Source organism: Desmodus rotundus, chromosome 4 (assembly GCF_022682495.2).
Source record: "Desmodus rotundus isolate HL8 chromosome 4, HLdesRot8A.1, whole genome shotgun sequence".
Classification (NCBI taxonomy): domain Eukaryota; kingdom Metazoa; phylum Chordata; class Mammalia; order Chiroptera; family Phyllostomidae; genus Desmodus; species Desmodus rotundus.
The window spans coordinates 14,362,027-14,382,197 of NC_071390.1; the positions used below are offsets into that span (position 1 = coordinate 14,362,027).

At 42.5% G+C, this 20,171-nt stretch overlaps 1 long non-coding RNA gene across 1 annotated transcript; it reads right to left on the reverse strand.

The window, feature by feature from the left end:
- Positions 1–1,011: 1,011 nt before the first annotated feature.
- LOC123479278 (uncharacterized) lies at positions 1,012–19,811 on the reverse strand. The gene is made up of 3 exons (XR_006654855.2): positions 19,731–19,811; positions 13,025–13,083; positions 1,012–1,537 (listed from the first exon to the last, which is right to left on the reverse strand). It is a non-coding gene; the product is annotated as an uncharacterized lncRNA (long non-coding RNA).
- Positions 19,812–20,171: the final 360 nt, after the last annotated feature.

Genomic DNA, 20,171 nt, shown 5'->3' on the forward strand with positions numbered 1-20,171 from the left:
TTGTTTGCATAATTCTGCCCCCATTCAATCATAAGAAAGTTGAAGACAGGAATCTCTTCTTTTTCCTCACAGCATCCCTGTTGCCAGGCACTTTGTAGGTGCCCAAGGATGTTTATAAATTTAAATTCAACTCACACAACAGTTGACAACTATATGACTGCTATAAAAGTGTCCAAGTGGCTAAGGTTTCATATAGTAAAACTGGCAACAGAGAGGTTTTTATATCTTCGTCATTAGACTGAGCCCAGGAGGCCCACTTCTAAGGTCAGCTTTCAGAGCAGGAATAACAGAAAGAAGAAAAAGCTCTCACCAAAGTAAACAAACATCAACTACAAAAAGAAGGAGAGATAAGAAGTGGATACAAAGATTATAGCGATATCCTGAAGAACTCCATCCAAGCAGCCTTGATGCGGTGTTCTCCTAGCTTCGTGAAAGGAGGTATAATTTATATGCCCAGACATCATCTTCCTGAGTTTTTTTTTAAGGTGATAAGTTGTTTTAATCAACCTGGCTTTTTCTTTTTTCCCCATGTCTGAAGGAGTTGTAAGCTAGGAGGCACTTTCATGCAATTCCTCCTTCTATTTTGTTGATATATTATGTGCTGTTCCAAGTTTTCCTCTTGAGAACATCCCTTTTTTATTACTTTTCTTCTCAGTTCTTATAATGAAAGTTTTGCAAAGCATGACTACTGTTTTTATTCCTGATCTAAAAGGGAGATGGTACAAAATAGAATATGAGTGCAGCTGGAATGATAGTTAAGCAAAACATTGTGTTCTTAACAGATGAACATCATGCAAATTAGAGAAGCTGAGGTTCTTTGCAATTAGGGCACAAGCCTCTATTATAAAAAGGTCTTAAAGGTAAACAAAATGAAAACAGGAGGCAACATGTCCTTCCTCACTTAGGTGATCTGCTGCTTCATAGATTACTGTCTTCTTCTTTTTTTTTAATCCTCACCCAAGGATATTTTTAATTGATTTCAGAGAGAGAGGGGAAAGGAGAGGGAGACATACAGAGAAACATCCATATGAGAGAGAAACTTTCATCAGTTGCCTCCCTTATGCTCCCCAACCAGGGATTGAACCTGCAACCTAGGTAAGTGCCCTGACCAGGAACCAAACCCACAACCTTTTTGGTATACAAGACAATGCTCCAACCAACTGAGCCATCAGCCAGGGCACTGTCTTCTTTTTTTATGAAGACTGCATCCACAGCTATGGTTGGAACTATGCTAGCTATACTGTCAGCACACAATGAAGTTTTATCTTGATTAATGGTAATAATAATCATGCAAGGTGAGAACATTTCTATCCATTTTCCACAGCTTTAATGACCAGGTCTTTTGTGCCTTCCCGGAAGTTACTGAAAAGAAAAAAGCTCACCTGTATACACATCCTCCCTGTGGCTCAACCATCCCACTTTCTTTATTTGCCAGGTGCATTCTCCAGGGATGCAAGGTGCCAGGTGTAAAGCACAGAAATCCATGCAGTCACAAAGGGTAGGAATTCCTTCTTCTTTCTTTCTGCTGCATAATAAACTAACACAGCAATACAGAACCAGAGATATAGAAACAGGGAACAGACGAACAGCTGCCAGAGGAAAGCAGGGAAGGGGAGAATGGTGGGAAGAAGGGGAAGGGATTAGTCAAAGAGCATGTATGAATGACCCAGGGACATGGACATTGGTGTGGGGATGGACTCTGGGAACAGGGGGTAGGTTAGATGGAGGAGGGCAAAGGAGGAAAAATTGGGACAACTGTAATAGAATAAATAAGAATAAAAAAATAAAAATTTTAAAAAGAAAAGGAAAAAAGCACAGAAATCCTGAAGCTCTATTCAAGACACTTCCCTTATTCCACTGCATGTCCTTGAGCAAGTCACCCAAGGTGTCTGAGATGGTTGTGCTTTCTTGCCTGAAAAGATTAGGGCCCCTTCCTCTGGTTGTCCACCATATTGATGGCACTGAACTGGGACAAATTGCAATGACCAGTGAAATGATGCTGCCTTTCATGGTCTTCCAACGGGATTCTTGTATTTGTCTCCTCTATTATCGGGACAGGATTTGAAATAATGCTGGTCATATTTGCTAACTGAATGACTGAACCAAACTGAATCGATCACCTATGGTTAATCTACTACTGATTCCTCAAGTCTCAGCTCAAACAGTCATTTCTTCCATGAAGCCTTTCTGATAGACCACCCTGTCTTACAGCCACACACCTTCTGCACCCCCACAGCCCAAGGTTATGTCTCACTTATTACTAGTTTCCTGTCTGTTTCCCTCTGAAGGCAGAAGCCATGTCTTGTTAATCTTTGGGTGCTCCATAGCAATTTCCCCCAGGGAGGATGCATAGTAACCATCAAGGAGGGATGGCTGCAAGGTTCAAATAGAGATCAAGTGGAGAAGCCAAACATGTTGTATACATGGAATGCCCAGTTAGGCAGTGAGGTGATACCTCTCAAGGGAGTTCACTTCAGCCAAGCTGTGGACCAGAAAGCAAAAGCCACAGCATAAAACCAGGCAGGACTAGAGGACCAAAGGAGGTGGATTAGTGATGCTGTGGTTCTCTAGTTCTCTGGCTCTTCGAGGAAAATTGCACTGATGTTCAGGGTTCATGGACAGCAACAGATCTTGTGGCTCATAGTGGTCCATAACTGTCCTCAAAAGAGAATGAGAAGATGTCACAGTAGAACAGAGGGAAGAAGGCCAGAGCAGAGGTGAGGTCACCGGAATCAAGATTATTACTCAAAGCAGAGAAAGATCTGTGGACACCGTGGAAATCTTAGTAAACCTGTCCGGGTCTGTAGTACTGGACACTTCATAAAGAGATCTCAAAGGTTTCCATGGCCCATTAAGTCCTAGTAACAATGCAAACAATTATTACTTAATCAATAAGGATGTATTTAGTTGTAAAGAACAGAAAAGCCAACTCAGACTGCTTTAAGAAAGAAAAACAAAAAACCTCTTACTGCTTTTGTAAAAGGCTTTAGACCTAAAATTCCAGGCAGAGCTAGATCCAGGTACTCAAATAAAACCATCAGAAATCTATCTCTCTCCCTCCAGTTACTTCCTGGTATTAGTTTCCTACAAGCTGAAGCAAGGATAGCCATCAAGAGCACCAGATTTAGAAGCAAATGGCCGAGGGGATTCAAACAAAAGAGAGAGAGCTTCTTTCCATTAGCTTCAGCAAAAATTCTGAGATTGAACTCATTGGCTGGCTTAGATCATATGTCAATCCCTGAACTGATCACTATAGTAACATGGATGGAATGTCCTCATTGAACAAGACTTGATCATATTTCAGAAGAAGGGAGAATGAATGACACCAGCTAGAAGAAAAGTGAGTAGGTATAACCAGGTCAGAACAAGGAGAATTGGATGGATAGGCAAACCTACACGTCTACCTCACCAGTATTTAGCATTTAATAGGCACCTCCGGTGTCCCAGACATAGCGAAGACATAGCGGGCTGTGCTGCGCTGGCTTGTGTAAGTCCTCAGTCAGCAAGGAGGACAATGAAGAAAAGCCTTCTCCTCCTGTGCAAGCCCCTCTCCCCCAAATTACTCTAAGAATGGAGAGTAGTTTATTCCAAAAGTCTAGGTGACTTAGATTTCCTAGTCATTGTGTTTGAAACATTTTAGAAATCAAGATCAAGAAATTTGCAGTAAAAACTACAAAGGAAGAGGTAAAAAATATCTCTATTTGAAAATTATATAATCACAAAACCCAAAAGAGTCATGGATAAAACTACTACAAACAATGAAATAATTTAGTAAAATAGTCAAATAGAAAGATAACCTACCCTGCCAGTTATTAATCTATTGTTCTTCAGCTCTAAACCCTCCCATGAATACTCAGCTTTGGAGATAGAAATGGGACTCTGTAAACCCACTATCAATTTTGTTAGCCAAGCAAACAATGTAGTGATTATTACTACAATTCATGGGCCATGTAAACCTGTGAGGTCGCTTTATTAAGTGTCCAGTACTACAGACCTAAAAAGATTGTTTTTCTCCCTGTGTTGCTTTAATTATAGGGAGTCCTAGAGAGAGACTGCAAGGCTGGAGGAAGAAGGAGGAATTGCTTCTTCCTGTTGGCTTCCTACCTACTTCCTGTTCCTCTGAATGTCTCCAGGTAAAAACCCCTCACTCCAGTGGGACCTATTTTCCTACCTTTTGAATCAGGGCTGGCAGGACCAATAAGATGTGGTAGAAATGATACTAGATCAGTCAAAGCCTAGCCTTTGAAAGAACTGGCAGCTTCCACTTTACTCTCTTAGAGCCCTAAGTCACCAAGGAAGAAGTCTACTGCCCTGCTAGTGAGACCACCCCACAGAAAGGCCATGAAACTATTTGGAGAAGGAGAGCTCAGCTGAGTGTGGCTACCCTGCCATCTTGCCAAGGCACCGGGCATGGAAGTGAGCTGTCTTAGATTCCCCCGGCCGGCCCAGCCAAGCCCAGACACCATGTGAGAACCATCGACACCGCATGGAGCAGAACTGCATAGAGTAGTAATGTGCATATTGGGGTTTTTAACTGTTACATGTATTTTGTAGCAAATAATTTGATGACATCAGGAATCAAAATATTGAACATAAAAGAGTATAAGTCAAAGAAGTTTTTTTTAAAAAAGACCCTGTGAAGTTAAATTTGAATAAAAAATATTGTATTTACCCATATTTTTCCCTTTTTAAAAATATGTATATCCTTGTTCCAACCACTAAAAATACCCTGAAGCAATGACAACCCAGCAGCAATGAGAACCCCTAGTGCCCATACTGTGCTTTCTAAATATCACTGCCCACAGAAAGGTACCAGGACTCCTCAAAGAAATGACTCATTCCAAGTCTGGGGTTAGAAGCACACAGGACGAGCCTGAGATAACTTGCTGCACCAGGAAAGCAAGGAAGGGATCAAAGACAGATAGAGTCATGGCAAAAGGTCACAATGAGACATACATACTGACCTCAGATGATATCATGTGACAAAATAACTATGCAATGAATTGAAACATACTAAGTACATAAAAATTCACGAGTCCATCATGGTAAAAAAAAAAAATCTCATTCATCACCACTGGAGGTTGCTAAGGCACCAACTTGTTACTCCAAAAATTGATAAAGTAAAAAGATCAAACATTTACTTTGTCTTTCCTGTATAAGTTTTATTTCAGAGTAATAAAAAGATTGTTGGGGGGAAGTTCTATAGAAAGGTAACAAAGGCAGGAATGATGGAATAAGACTACCACCACTTGACAACCTCATTGAAATAAAAGACTTAGGTAATGACTAAGAATAGATGCTAAAATTCAGTAACTGAAAGGCTGATGGAGAACATTACAATGGAGAAATCAGGCTGACACCACAAAACACACAAATCTATCTGCAACGCTAGAACCATACATTCTGCATATGCTTCGTGATGTATTACAGTACAAACACCTATGAACCTCTGTTATCCTTCTGTCTAAAAAAATGAACCTGAATATGCTCAGTTTCTAGATATAGTTGCAAGATAACAGGAAATACCAGGAATAGAGTAACAAGCTAAATGACATAAAAAAATAATAAAGCAAATCCTGAATGTGAAATATTATGCAACCAAATGTTCTGGCACCTCCAACACATAAAATGCCATAGAAATGGGGGTTGGGGAAGAGTTTGATAGACACATAAAAATCACATGCAATAATGGGGATCTTTTTTAGATCCTATGCAACTAGCTGCAAAACCACATGCAAAAAATAAAAATAAAAAAAGCCTTTGAGTTTATCGTGTCTTTGTTCACAAGATAAGAGTTAAACATTTTCTTACCCTGTGACCCAGGAATTCCACCCCTGGTTCTTTACCCAAGAGAAATGAAAACATATACCCACAAATAGATGTATACCAGAAAGTTCATAGACATTTTACTCATAATAGTCAAAAAGTGCAGAGAAAATGCCCATCAACAGGAGAATGGATGAACAAATGTGATATATTCATACAATGGGATACTAGTTCTTAACAAAAAGGAATGAACTGCTCTATGTACAGCATGGATGGATCTTACAGACACTAGGACAAATGAAAGAACTCAAACACAAAGGAATATTGTCAGATTTCCTTTTATGAGGTTCTATAACAGGCAAAACAAAGCGATTGACTCTAGGAGGGAGGTTGACTGGGAAAGGATATCGGAGGACCTTCTGAGATGAAGGAGATGTTCTCTGTCAATAGCTACATGAGTTGCAAGGGTGTATACATTTGTCGAACTTATGGAAATACCACCCTTAAGATTTGCACATGTCTCTCTAAGTAAATTTAGCCTCAAAGGAAAGAACTATAAAGTAATACTGAACTGTAGTCAACAAGTTTTCTCTACACAGGGGTAGCTGTAATTAATTCTGAAACCACTCTGTGTATAGTGTTCTGTATTCTAGGCTTGAACAAGTAGTCAATACATCGAGGATAACAGGGCCAGATATCTCGGTCCTGGTGGATGGAGATACAAAGGTGAAAAGGGGAACAACTAGAATGTATTGACTGGAACTAGAGGCATCAGTATTCATTTATAGTTTTAAATCACTTGTACTTTCAAATAAAATTTAATGTTCTTACAGTGTTTCCTATCTCTGTCCACTGAAATAGCGTACAAGCAATGATACGACAGAGGTAGTAAGCACACACAGCACTCAGAGCTTGGTTTCTAAGTACTATCCCCCACTAAAAAAAATAAAAAACTCTTTTTTTTTTTTTTGAAAGAGCTGATTACAGAGCTGGAACAGGAAAAGCACAGGTGATCTGGGACATCTTGTTACTCCAGAAATCAGGGAAGTGTTCGAAGAACAAATTGCTCTCTACTAATTACTTATTAATTAACTGTACACTGGAGAAACCTGAAGACACTGTTTTAACCAAACAGCAAAGTCCACATCACCAAGATCCTCTGATACAATGCCCAGAGATGAACATAACTGTCACAAAAGATTTGGAATTCCTGTCAAAAAAGACTTAAATCTAGTCATGAGGAGACTTCAGACAAACCCAGTTGAGACATTCTACAAAATAACCGTCCTGTACCCTTTTAAAAAATGACAAGGTCATGAAAGATAAAGAAAAGATTGAGGGATTTTTCCCAGATGAAAAAAAACTACAGAGACATAATAACTAAATGGTGATTCTGAGTCGGATCTGCACTGGGAGAAAATGTATAACTATAAAAGAATTATTGAGAAAATGGCCCAATTTTGAACTGGACTGCAGTGGTGAATTTCTGGCTCTTGATAAGTATACTGTGGTTATGTGAGAAAATGTCTTTGCCTTCAGGAAATATATACTGAAGAGTTTACAAGTAAAGGGATATGATCATCAATACGCTCTCACATCACTCACAAAAATATGTTAATAGGAAATCAAATACAGAAAAATGGAAGCATATATTGAATTTGGGTAGAATATATCAGAGTTCCTTGTACTGTTCTTGCAACTTATTTGTCAGCTTTAAATTTTATGTTTTAGAGTAAAACACCAAAATATAATTTTTTAATAAATCAGGGAAATAGATATGGACAGATTTAGATGAAGCAATTTTTGATCATTCTGCATAGTGTGATAATGAAATGGTGTTTGTTTTCTTAAGTCTTTGCTAGTTAGAAATACATACTGAATTGTTTGTGGGTGAGATGACATGATGCCTGGAATTTGCTTTAAAATATCCCTGTAAAAACAAAAGTTGAGGGGGCAGATAAAAGAAGAAGGCTTGAATGTTGATAACGGATAAATCTGGGTGGTGGGCACAGGGGACTTCAATAGACTATTTTCTTGTTGCACATAATTGAAATTTCCCATTAAAAAAAAAAAGTTGTCAGATATGTAAGGAAAGAGTTCTGCAAGTTAAGGAGAAGGGACCTTATCACCTGGGTCCCAGTTCCCACTCTGTGGTGGCCTCAGCCGGAGCCTGCGCAAGGCAACGTCCATCTGGTCATCTCTGCCTGGGCAAATGAGGCTAATGACGCTACTTGCACCTCACTGTGAGGGCCCTTCTGGGGTGCAGAGTGAGAAAGATTTGCAGTCTCCTAGGCAGTAACCATGTGTGAAAGGGCTGTGCTCTTATTAACTGAGCAACCAGGTGCCTGGCTGCCCCCTCCAGGCCAGGTGAGTTCGGCGCAGACAGGTGGACCCCGCTGGCCGGCTGCGCAGCCAGCCTTCAGAGTTCCCTGCGCCGCATCCCACACACACCTTTTGCTTTTCCAAACACTTAGGCAGCCGCAAACGTAGGGGTGGAAAGCAAGACGGGAAGCTGCGCTAAGCCTGCCTTCATTACAGAGGAAATAAATATATCACAAGTGATTTATCTCTCTCTGGAAGAAATTAATTTCTAAATGAAATAATGCACTTCCTGATAAATCATTTGCAAAGCTTGGGACCTCGGAGCCGGTCCCTCTCCCTCTCTCTGCTCGCCCAGCTCCGGGAACTGATTAGCTTGCTCTGCCACATCTGCGCATAAATGCCCCCTTCCCGGGTGGAGCAAGCCCTGGAGACACTGAGCCCTTCATTCCATGGAATGGGATAATGACACGTCCAATAAGGTGAGATTCCATGAGCACCAGCTCCGGAGACGTGGTCCGGCTTGGAGAAAAGGCTTTTGAACTGGCGTTGGGGTAAGGGACAGATCACTCCGAGGACCACCATCCTTTCGTGTGCCTGAGTGGGCCATTCTCAGGGCAGCTCAAAAGCATAGCTGTGAGATAAACAAAGCGTGGCCCCCAGGCCTCTGGCAGGTCTGGGAGGGGACTCCAAAAGCTTTCTTGGAGAATTAGAGTCAGTGAGTGACTAGGTGTCTTGCTGCTGTGCATCCTGTCACTACCTACCTTTCGGCTACTGGCCCAGCCACTGAGGCCACACAAAGTGGGGAGGGAGCTGGGTGGCTCTCAAGACGGAAGGAGTACCCTCCTCCTCCCCGGACAAGACAGAGACAGGAGAGCTGCATCCTTAATAAAAACAATCAAGATCATCCATCATTTATTAAGGGTTAAGAGTTTGAAATGCATTATTTATTTAATCTCCCCCCAAAAGTAGGTAATTTTATTATCTTCATTTTTATTATATTGTGTATTTATATATTTTTAAGTTATTTAGATATGTTTATTATTCCACATGAGAAATCAAGATCAAGTAACTGAAGATCAAGTAACTTCCAGAGGCCACAAAATAAAAAGTAGAAAAGTGGGATTTAAACCAAGAACAAGTTTGACAATTAAATCCCTGCTCTCAACCCCTGTGTTTGTTATACTCTACCAGCTCTTAGGAACCAAAGCCCAAATCTGAATAGCAATTGCTCAGCTCCGGGAATGGATGACTCCATCAAGAGGAGTCTGCAATTCTAGAGGAAAAAATTGACCAGTAAAACAAATCAAACTGTAAGTAAATAAGTAAATAAGAGTAACATCCAGTCACATAGAAGTCCACCAGGCAAAAAGCCAGGGAGGCAGAGGTGAAAACATCTAACCTCCAGGGACAGATACCCAGGGCAGACATTGAACCAGAAAGTTGCTTATTCTGTAGCTGAGGAGAGAAAACTTGGTGGTAAGACTATTAAAACTTAATTAGAAGTCACCCTGGGTAGGGCTGGTTGAATTCAGTTGAAAATTGGGAGAAGGAACAATTTCTGTGGACTGAGGCAGTCACAGAAGTCTTCTTGGAAGGGGGGCATTGAGTTTGCCCCATAAGCAGGTATGATTGGAACAGGGAGGAGAGGAAGAAACACCTTCATCTGCTCACCAGGATGAACAGAGCAAAGATGTGCTTAGTATTTCCTCCTCTGCCATGATGCTCATTTCTGATTTTCCGTCTCTCTTAAGAAGAAACCTCTGCTAATGAGACCTTTTTAGGGAACAGCACTCTCCAAGGCACGCAGCATTTTATGGAGGAAGGGTCTAAAGCTTACACAGAGCAACTCTGTGAGTGGGAGCACTTTGCTGAAGAAAAGGAAAAGCTTTAAATCCAGGTTTCAGAGACCTTAAGTCCTGCCTTTTGGGGCACAAGTAAGAGAAGGCCACTCGTTGATGGATTTGAAGTGGTTTGTTGTGGCTGCCACTGGGCAGAAGACTAAGATTCCAAATTCTACTGTCTCGTCTTATTTGCTAGTGTCACCAAGCTTAAGGTCGGTATTTCTTGCTAATGGGTAGGAGCCAGGTGTCAGGGAAGGAGGCAGTGACAAAAGAAAATGGGTCATTCATTAATGCTTCTGTTCATTCATCAAATATGTATTGAGTATCTACTATGTGCCAGACTTTGTGTTTGGTTCACCCTGCAGCTCCAGTTCCCAGCAGACACAGTCCTGAGTTCATGAATTTGCAATTGGGGGAGGGGGGGTGTGAAAGATACCAATCAAATAATAACACAAATATAGAATTACATTCTGGCATAAATGCTATGAAGAACAAGTACAGGGAGGTTATAAGAGTTATAACACAGATTCTGACCTAATCTGGGAAGTAACAAGGCTTCACTAGAAAGTGACCTGTAGGCTAAGATATGAAAGGTAAATAGGAATTAAGAGAAAGGGTGGCTTGAAGAGCATTCCAGGAAGATCAGGCTACCAGGGTCAGGGCCATAAGACAGAAGGGAACTGGGAGAGGCCAGGGGAAGAGGGAGTAGAGTAGTAGTAGCCTTAAGGTGACAATGGAGAGACAGGCAGAGCCAGAGAGGAGGGCTTAGAAAGGTGGGAGCCTTTATTCTAAGGGCACGGAATCTCCCAAAGGACTTTAACTTGGGGATACTTGAGTAGAATTGTGTTTTAAAATGTCAGTCTTGTTGCCATGTCCATAATGAATCAGATGGGGACAAAACTGCTACAGAAAATAGTCAGAAAATTAGTGCAGTAGAACAGGTGGGAAGTTAAAGTGACTTCCACTCAGGTAATGGCCACGGACACAGATGCTGATGGATCCAAGAGATACAAAGAAAGCATCATCGAGAAGATTCTCCAGCAAGGAAGATACATTCCACAAGACATGTCTCCTGGTCATCTAACCTCTAGAGGGGTTTCTAGATTTCATGGAGGAACTGTCAACCCAAGAGGTGATTTGAACTACCTAAAATTACCCAGCCAAGCCCCCAGGGCTGCAAATCCAAGTCCACTGGTCCCTTTCCCTTGCAGCAGACTCTTCCTGGGAGAGCACTGGTGGGCAGCACCACCACCCAATGCCTCGTGGGGTTCACATTTTCATAAAATGAGACTCAAAGTCTACTGACCCATTTCACACTCTTCATTCAAAAGTGGTCTTAAACACAACCCATTTGCCAGTAATCCTTGTGGACTTGGCTTCCTTGGATCCCCATAGTGGATAATTCAATAAGCCCCTGTATTAGTTTTCTATTGCTGCCATAACAAATTACCATAAATTTAGTGGCTTAAAACATTGCAAACGTATCCTCTAAATTTCTGAAACCAGTTCCACTGGGCTAAGTAAAGTCAAGGTGCCAGCAAGGCAGGTTCCTTCCGGAGGCTATAGGGAAGAATCTATTTTCTTGCTTTCTCCAAGTTCTAGAGGCAGCCTATGTCCTTGTGCCATCGCTCCTCCCTCCGTCTTCAAAACCAACAGCATATCATCCTGCCTCCATTGTTACATTGCCTTCTTCTGTCAAATCTCCCTCTTCCTCTTTCTAATAAATACATTTGTGATTATACTGTGGGTCCACCTAGATAATCCAGGCTAATCTCCCCATCTCAAATTCCTTAACTTCGTCACATCTGCAAAGTCCCATTTGCCATATAAAGTGACATCCACAGGTTCTAGGATCAGGTCCTAGACACCTTAGTGGGCCGTTATTCAGCCTACCATGGCTCACCCACAGTGAGGAGAAGACAGGGCTCAAAACCTTCCAGACAACCTTCTTTGGGCAATTGGGCTAACACTAAAATTACTGAGCTTGCCTCAAGTAAAGACAGGCAGGAGAAGAAATAGGAAGTAGAAGCTAACTGAGAATGAGCCTAGAAGATGAGCCTCATGTTCAACCAAGGATGGATGCCTGACCTTTTACAAGCCACAGACAACAACCACCCCCCATTTTGAGAATACAATGAAAGTTTTGACCCTCTCCCCCAAAACTGCACAGACCCCCAACTTACCATTCCGCATGCAATTCTAAATATTTCACAGACCTTCTGCAGCTCATCAAAGCTAACCATTTGCTGTGTACAATCAAAGCAGACCTAACAGATTTAACCAGGTGTTCCTGTCATGCAGTCTCTCCACCCCTCACTCACTCTTGCTTAGCTCACTGGGTCTGTGCTGATTCTGTCCTGGGTAGCAGGGGATGGAACACTAACCAGAGCCAGCCATCAAGCAAGTGATGTCTAGGGCCTCTGCTGATACACGCTCAAGTTAGAGTTCCCCCGCTTCCCCCCCACACACACACAAGGAGATTCTGGAAAATCTGGCCTTGGTAATATAAGTTCAATATTCATAAACTGCACAGTTAAAATGTATGCATTTGAGTGGTATTTGGGGCATTTTAATTTCAGAATCCATTACCTTTGGTATAGTCAGACAGTTACCTAGGGTAAGTAAAAACAGTTATGTACACTATAAGAAAAAGACAGACAACCCAATAAAAAATGGGCAAAAAATTGAACAGATTATTTAAAAAAAAGAATAAATTGATCTTAATCTCATTAATTATCATGGAAAGGCAGATTAAATCCATGAGATAATACCTAGACATCACCCAAATGATAAAAGTTAAAAAAGAAAAAAATAGATAAACTGAATTAAATTAAAATGAAAAAACGTGGGCATCAAAGTGCACTGTCAACAGAATGAAAAGGTAACACATGGAATGGGAGAAAATGTTTCCAAATTATTTATCTGATAAGGGGTTAATATCCAAATACCCAGAGTATATAAAGAACCCCTACAACTCAACAACACAAACCAAAGAACTCAATTTAAAAAAAGAGCAAAGGACTTGAAAAGACATTTCTTCACAGAAGACATACAAATGGCCAGTAAGCACACGAAAGATGCTCAGCCTCACTCACCATCAGGGAACTGCAAGTCAAAACTGCGATGAGATGCCACTTCACCCCCATTAGGATGGCTATAATAAGAAATAAGTAATAAAGCCCTATTACATTTAGGTCTTTAATGCATTTTTAGTTAAATTTTTCTATACGGTGCAAGGTACGGGTCCAGCTCCATTCTTTTCAGTGTGGATATCCAGTTTTCTCAACACCATTTGTTGAAAAGACTATCCTTTCACCATTGAATGGTCTTGGCACTCTTGTCAAAAATCATTTGACCATATATGAGAGAGTTTATTCCTGGGCTTTTTACTCTGTTCCACTGCTGTATATGTCTCTCAACAGCACTGTTTTTAATAGCTCAAAAGTAGAAATTACCCAATCATCTATCAATAGCAGAATAAATGCATAAATTATGAGATAGTGATACTGTGGAATAATATATGGCAATGAAAGTAAAAGATTTATAACTAATAACAACAACATGGATGAATCTCACAACCATACGTTGATCAAAAAAAAAAAAAAAAAAAGCCACACCCTGGCTGGTGTGATTGAGTGCTGGCCTGCAAACCAAAGGGTCTCCAGTTTGATTCTCAGTCGGCACGCATGCCTGGGTTGCAGGCCAGGTCCCCAGTAGCGGGCATGCAAATGGCAACCACACATTGATGTTTCTCTCCCTCTCTTTCTCCTTCCCTTCCCTTTTCTCTAAAAATAAATTAATTAAAATTTTTTAAAGAAATAAACATAAAGAAAAAAATTTTAAGCCAGACACTTAGTTTATGATTTCATTTACAAAAAAATAACCAGGCAAGTTTAATTTATGCTTCTACAAGTCAGGATGGTCACCACTACTAGAGGAAGGAAGTAGCAATGAGGCGGGGGCCTGGCAGGGGCAGGAGGGGCTTCTGAGAGGCTGAGGATGTTCTACTTCTTGAACTGAGTGCTCATTTCCTGAGCAAGTCAAATTAGTAAAATTTATCAAACTATTTTCTAAAATGGTATATTATGTTGCAATAAAAAAAGATTTTCTTTAAATAAACAAGTGCTCTATAGATATAAAGCCTAGGAGACATTATTTCCCTGCAAGAACCATTATCACAGCCTGCAGGTCCGTTACTATCAGCTGTCAGAAAGCTCAGCCAATCAGAACCCAGCAATGACCAGACTGTCCCAATCACATACATGGAGTCGTGGTCAGCTGAAAACAGCTTATAAAGTTCCCAGAATCATCTACTCCAGCTCCTGTTCCAAGTTCATAGAGCTGATATAAACAAAGTGCATTATCCATGATGAGTGTTTAAATAATAAAACAATAAGATTATACCTGTTGCTAATATGTCTACGATGGGGAGACAGCATGACAAGGGCAGACAATTAAATCAGGATATGCAATAAGTTAATCCTGGGAGGCTCTGGAAGAATGAAACGTGCCTCATCTATGACTGTCACCAGGAGCCTGTGAGTCACTCCAAAGCACCTCTGTCTGCAGAAGCCTCAGGAAAGATGCCTTTTGACCTGTTTTGCCCCTTTGTATTGCCTCATGTAAGGCTGGCTCTCCTTTGCTCCCCTCGTGCCTTTCAAATGATTCTGCCCAACACGTGTAAGCACTCAGTGCATGCCAAACACAGGGCTGAACTCTCTCTGTGTCATCTCACGCACGACGACCCCGGAGACAGGACCGTACTACCTTCTTTCAAAGAGAAGATCAAGGCTTACGTAAGCATATAAGGCAGGCTATGCATATGTGAGTGTACATGGGAAATTTCTGTATCGTTCTCTCAATTTTGCTGCAAACCTAAAACCACTCGAAAAACATAGGCTTAAAAAAAAAAAACTTTCAAGTATCTTGTCCAAATATAACCAGGAAATGGCAAACTGGGATTCAAACGAAGGCTTTCAGACTCCCACCACCGGCCTCTTTGCACTATTCCATGAGTATCATGATCCCATGGAACAGTCTAGAAGCCATCACCACTCTCTGAACTCCACAGGGCTGGAGGGTTCGTCTCCTCTCACCTAAATATAGGAATTCAAAGGCCGAGTTAAGGTGGTGGGGTGGTGTTATTCATATCCTGTCTTTATTTAGAATTTCTGTATTTTGTTTATCATAATTTTTTCATTAATTTTGATTTTTAAAAAAATATGCATTAAAATATTATTTATCTTGCTCTTTGTGTCTTTTGGCGCCACCTATGTTTTGCTCCTGAGGAAAGTCCCATACTGTCCTCACCCTAGTCCCAGCACCAGGTTATTTTCACACTTGATGCAGAAGTCACGCTGGGGATACAGCAAGCTTATGGGTGCAAGCAGCGTGCTCTTAGCTCACAACTACACAGCCACGCCCAGAACACTCCGGCTCTGATTCCCCGAGCTATGCAAACGTATTACTTGGCAACCCCTCACCAGATCTGAACAAGGTTTCAGTGTTTAATTAAATTGCAAGAACACCTGTTTCATCAGTTTATAAATTCCAACTAAATTGTGAGAGGCTTCTCTTTGGCACACAGAGTTTTTATTTTCTAGGCTGTAACCACAGCAACCTTTTTTTCCCTTGAATATCCACCCTTCCTTCCCACCACAAACACCACACCCGCATCCCTGCTTTCAGTGGACCAGGACAGCCTGCCGTGGCTTTTTGCACTCCCCACTCAGCAATCTGGACGCTAAGAGCCACACAGCAGTGTTTCCTGTTGTGGGTTTTCCTTTTCTTGACGGTTCCCTGAAGTTTGGATGTGTATACACGAAAGACTCTATCAACTGAAACTGCTTTCACTGCCTAAAACCTAATAACTGAAACAGCCTCCCTTTTGTTTTCAGTGTCTCTAGTCATAATTCAAGCCCCAGGCTGGGTGTCTCATGCCCATTTGCTTTCTCTCTCTGAGCTTCGGTTCCTGCTCTGGGGCAGGGAGGTGATAATACTCCCCCTCACCCAACAGCACTGTAAGGATGAGGCGAGGGCTCACAGACTAGGAAGGGGCAGGAGGCTGGCCCCTGCAGATTTCAAAACCTGCCTGCCTCTTTGACTTCTGGTTCTAGGACCCCAAAGTGACTCTATGCAGGGTCACCCAAGGGGGAGAGGGAAGACCAAATGTCCAAAATGTCCATGGCTAGGATAAAACACTTAAAGAGTAGCACCACCTGCATGGAGGCTGGATTGGGAGGGCAGGAAGGTCTCGTGAAACTGTCCCCAGCTGAGCTGAGATTAAGCCCGGACATGAGTTACGGAAACTGGTTGTGTTGCAGTAACGACGCCCAGTCTGGAGTCAAGTACACTCTGTACTGACTGGTCTGAGTGCTGTGTCTCAGTTTTCTCTTTTAGAAAAAGAAGGGGGGGTGGTAATCATTTCCAGTCACAGGCTTGATGCATACGTTAGGAGAATTCATTAATGTAAAATGTTTAGACGAGGGTCTTGTGGGGAGTAAGAGCTCAGTGTCAAATCCCTGGTGGTGTTATTGTTGAGCACCATCTAAAGTGCCTTCCCCATGGCATCCCCAGTAACTTCCCACATCTCCAAGGCCAGGTTCAAACTCCTGGAGGTTTGGGCAGTCATCACTCACACCCACCTGTGCACTTGTCCCAACGGCTTCAACTTGCCTTGCCTCCTGAGTTCAGGTCGCCCCAGGGCGCCCTCCAGTAACCCGGACTCCAACAGCATACTTGAGCCCATCCTAACTGCCCCCGCCCTCCGTGAACTCCCTCTCTTCCAGCTGACACATGCGGCCTTGTTTTCCCTTTCACATGACACAACAAAGTTCCCCTGGCCTTGCCTTTCCTTCCCTGGACGGAGACAGATGGTGCACCCTCCCACGGCCTGTGCATAGAGCCCAGCTCAGCCCCACAGTGCCCCAATGCCTATCCCTTCATACCCTCCGGAACTATCTACCTTGGGCTTTGTGCTAGAAACTGGGGGTAAGGCAATGAGCTAAGCAAATGCAGAACTTGCTCTGGTGGAAAATGGTAAATCAGTTAAAAGAGAAGTAGTACAGAATTCTAACTTGTGAAAAGGCAACAAAGAAAAAAATTTAAAAGAACTATCTGGGGATCCATACGTATCCTGCCCCCTCAACGTTGACTTGAAACAGAACTTTTCATAACTGTGCCCCTCTTCCTAATGATCACTTTACTTGGCACATTCATAAGCTTCTGTCTCTAAGCACAAAATCCTCGAATTATCTAGTAGAAAAAGACCAATGGGCCTTCCTCATTTTCCTTTGCCTTGGCAGAGACACGGCTAGCTCCACGGCACAGAATCCCTGGGTCCAGGCCCCAGGCGCTCTGGGTTTGGCTCTGGCCTCTGCTTTGCAGCTGAGCCTCGGGGAGGGAGCAGCTCATTGGGAGTCCAGTGAGGCCTCAGGAAGAGAGCAGCATTCAGATTCTCTTCGACTACTTTTTTTGCCAAACAAAAACAGTGGTTGGGTTCTTTAAAAACCCCAAACTAAGCGGTGAAAAAACTAAGCTTGGAGACGCTGCAAGCCGAGTACAATAGCTAAGATCCACGTCTGGGGTCAGACCTGTGCAAAAATCCAGTGAATTGTTTGTTCTAAATCTGAATGGAGTTTTCCAGGTGCTCTTGGGGGATTGTGGGGGTTTTTTTCTATTCCAATCAGATCACTCTCTAAAGGGATTTTGGAAAAGCCTGGCAATTCTCCCCCTTTCTTTCTTAGACTAGAAGGCAGCACACTTTCTCTCACCTTTAAGTCTAACTTGCTGTCCACTTATTCATTCAGGTTGCTTTTCTTGGGACTGTAATTACTGTGTGTGCAGGCCACAGCCAACTCTCCCCTAAAAGGCTGGTCCCGCTGATGCTGGAAAAGGCTCATTTCCCACACAGCCTGTCTGCCTGCAGTGATTCTCAGTGGGGTCAGGCCTCAGAGCTCTCTGCAGCCTCCCCCCACCCCACCCCCTCCCCACCCCCAGGGAAGCCCAGGGTCTGAACCACTGGGCTTCAGCATCACCTGCTTCCTAGCACTGCCACTGCTGACGCTTCTGAGCCCTGGCTCCAGATATGTCCTGCATCTGTGATACTTGCTGCTTCTCCTGCTCTAGCTGACTGTCTGGGGCTTTACTTCCTCTGCTCCTGTTGGTGGAACAGTGTGCTGCGTGCCAGCAGGTCAAACTCCTGGTCATGACTGTGGGATGTACCTGAGAGAACCCGGCCTTTGAATTCAGGCACACTTGGGTTCCAGGCCCAGCAACCGCATGACCAACTGAACTCCACTTTACCCATCTGTACATTACAGGGTTCCACAAAGTTAGGAAAGGGAGAAAAAATGATTTTATTATTTTGCAAATTGAAGATGTCCTTAATGACACGATATATATTCAACTGAATTTCTAGGTATAGTGGACAATCTGTAGTGATTAATCATACCAGTCCCACAGAACTACCCTAAGGATTAAAGGGGCTAATATATGCAAAGTACCTGAATTCCTGCCAGGCCCTTAGAAAAGACTCAATAAATATTTCATTCCCTTCCTCTCTAGCCCAAACTGGTCTTTTCCCCACCTACACCATTATAACACGTGTTGCCTATCACAACCGCCTATTAAATGCCTTCCAGCCCCATGCTAGGTGGTCTGAGCTACAGTACTTCCTGTCTTTCTTTGCAACTGTCAATCAGAAACATCCACTTGCTTGCAGGGGAACAAAGCCAGGGCTGGCTGTTGTTATTTTCACCTTGTCTTTTGGAGTCCTGTGGTGCTCAGGATTTTTACCAAAGTATACCCTGTCAGGGGTGACTGTCTCATGCTAGAATTTAAAGGTCAAGACGCTTGTTTCATAGAAGCCTAAATTTCTGGCAACAACCTCTGCCTTGTGTATTAGGAAAAGTGAGTGGGTCTGTATGTGACTTGGGGCTTCTGCGGAGGTTTGGTTTAGATTGTCTCCAGCTTCACAATAAGGTACAATTTCCAAGCCCAAGAATTGATCGGCATTACCTACATCTGCAAACCTATCATTTATGTATACTGTACATTACTTTGAAAAAATAGAACTCTCTTTTGTAACTAGAATTTGCCTTTTGCTTGATTGTGGCTGTGGGCTGAATTAATGTGACAAAGGGGATTGCTGGAGAGAGCCTGTTAGAAAGGTGTGGTAATAATTGCTTTCCAGAAGAAGCAACTAAATTCACTCCAGTTTTGGTAAAAAGTACACACCTGATGCAATATACATGTGATTGCAATGGAGGAAGAGCTCCAACTTGCTTATTTTTTAAACAGCAGATACAATTTAGTTCAGCCTCCTGGACTATTTCAGTGTCTCGCATCCCAAAGAGAAGATCCATGTGCATCTGTGCACAAGTTTCCCTATATGTGCATGTGCTGCCCACACTGTTCCATTTTCAATCTCTACTTTTCTCTGCTTGGGAACAAGTTAAACCACCAGGTGATGGCTTTTAGGGAAGTAGTCATTTCATAAATACTGCTCCCACCACCGTGTATGTCTGACCTTCTCAGGCCCAGGGGAGACACAGTGAAACAGCATAGGTCACATCATTCTGCCCCCAGCAGTCCCACCAAAATTTCACAACCAGCTTCTTGCAAGGCAGGATAGCATACATCTGCATTGCTCGTGTGTGTTCCTCCCAGCGCCTCTTTTGATGAATCATCTTGTAGTATTAATATTTTGTGAATCAGTTAGGAATCACTGCTTCACCAAGGATGCCATGGCTAAGAGGATAATTTAGAAGAGAAGTAGAGGCCATTCCAATATTTTCTTACCTCTCATCATTTGGCAATCTTGATTGGCTCCTGGTTTTTCCCTGAGGGCAAAGGCAGAGAGATTTTAAAGGGTTCACTCAAGCTTTCCTAGGAAATTCAAATTCTCAAGAAAACACAGTTGATCCTTGAACAATATGAGTCTGAACTGTGCAGATCCATTTATACATGCATTTTTTTTTCAATAAATACCTGCAGTGTTTCCAACGCACAGCTCGGAGTTCGCGGATGCAGAAACCCAACCGTACGTATTGATCTATGCTGTTTTATGTAGGGGACTTCTGTATCTGTGGACTTTGGTATCCATGGGAAGACTTGGAACAAATCCCTGCAGACACCAAGGGACAACTAAGTTTTGGGGCAATCAAAAGTCCTGTGTGAATTTTCTCAACTGCAGGGTTAGGGGAGTGTTGGAACCCCACACCTCATGTTGTTCAAGGGCCA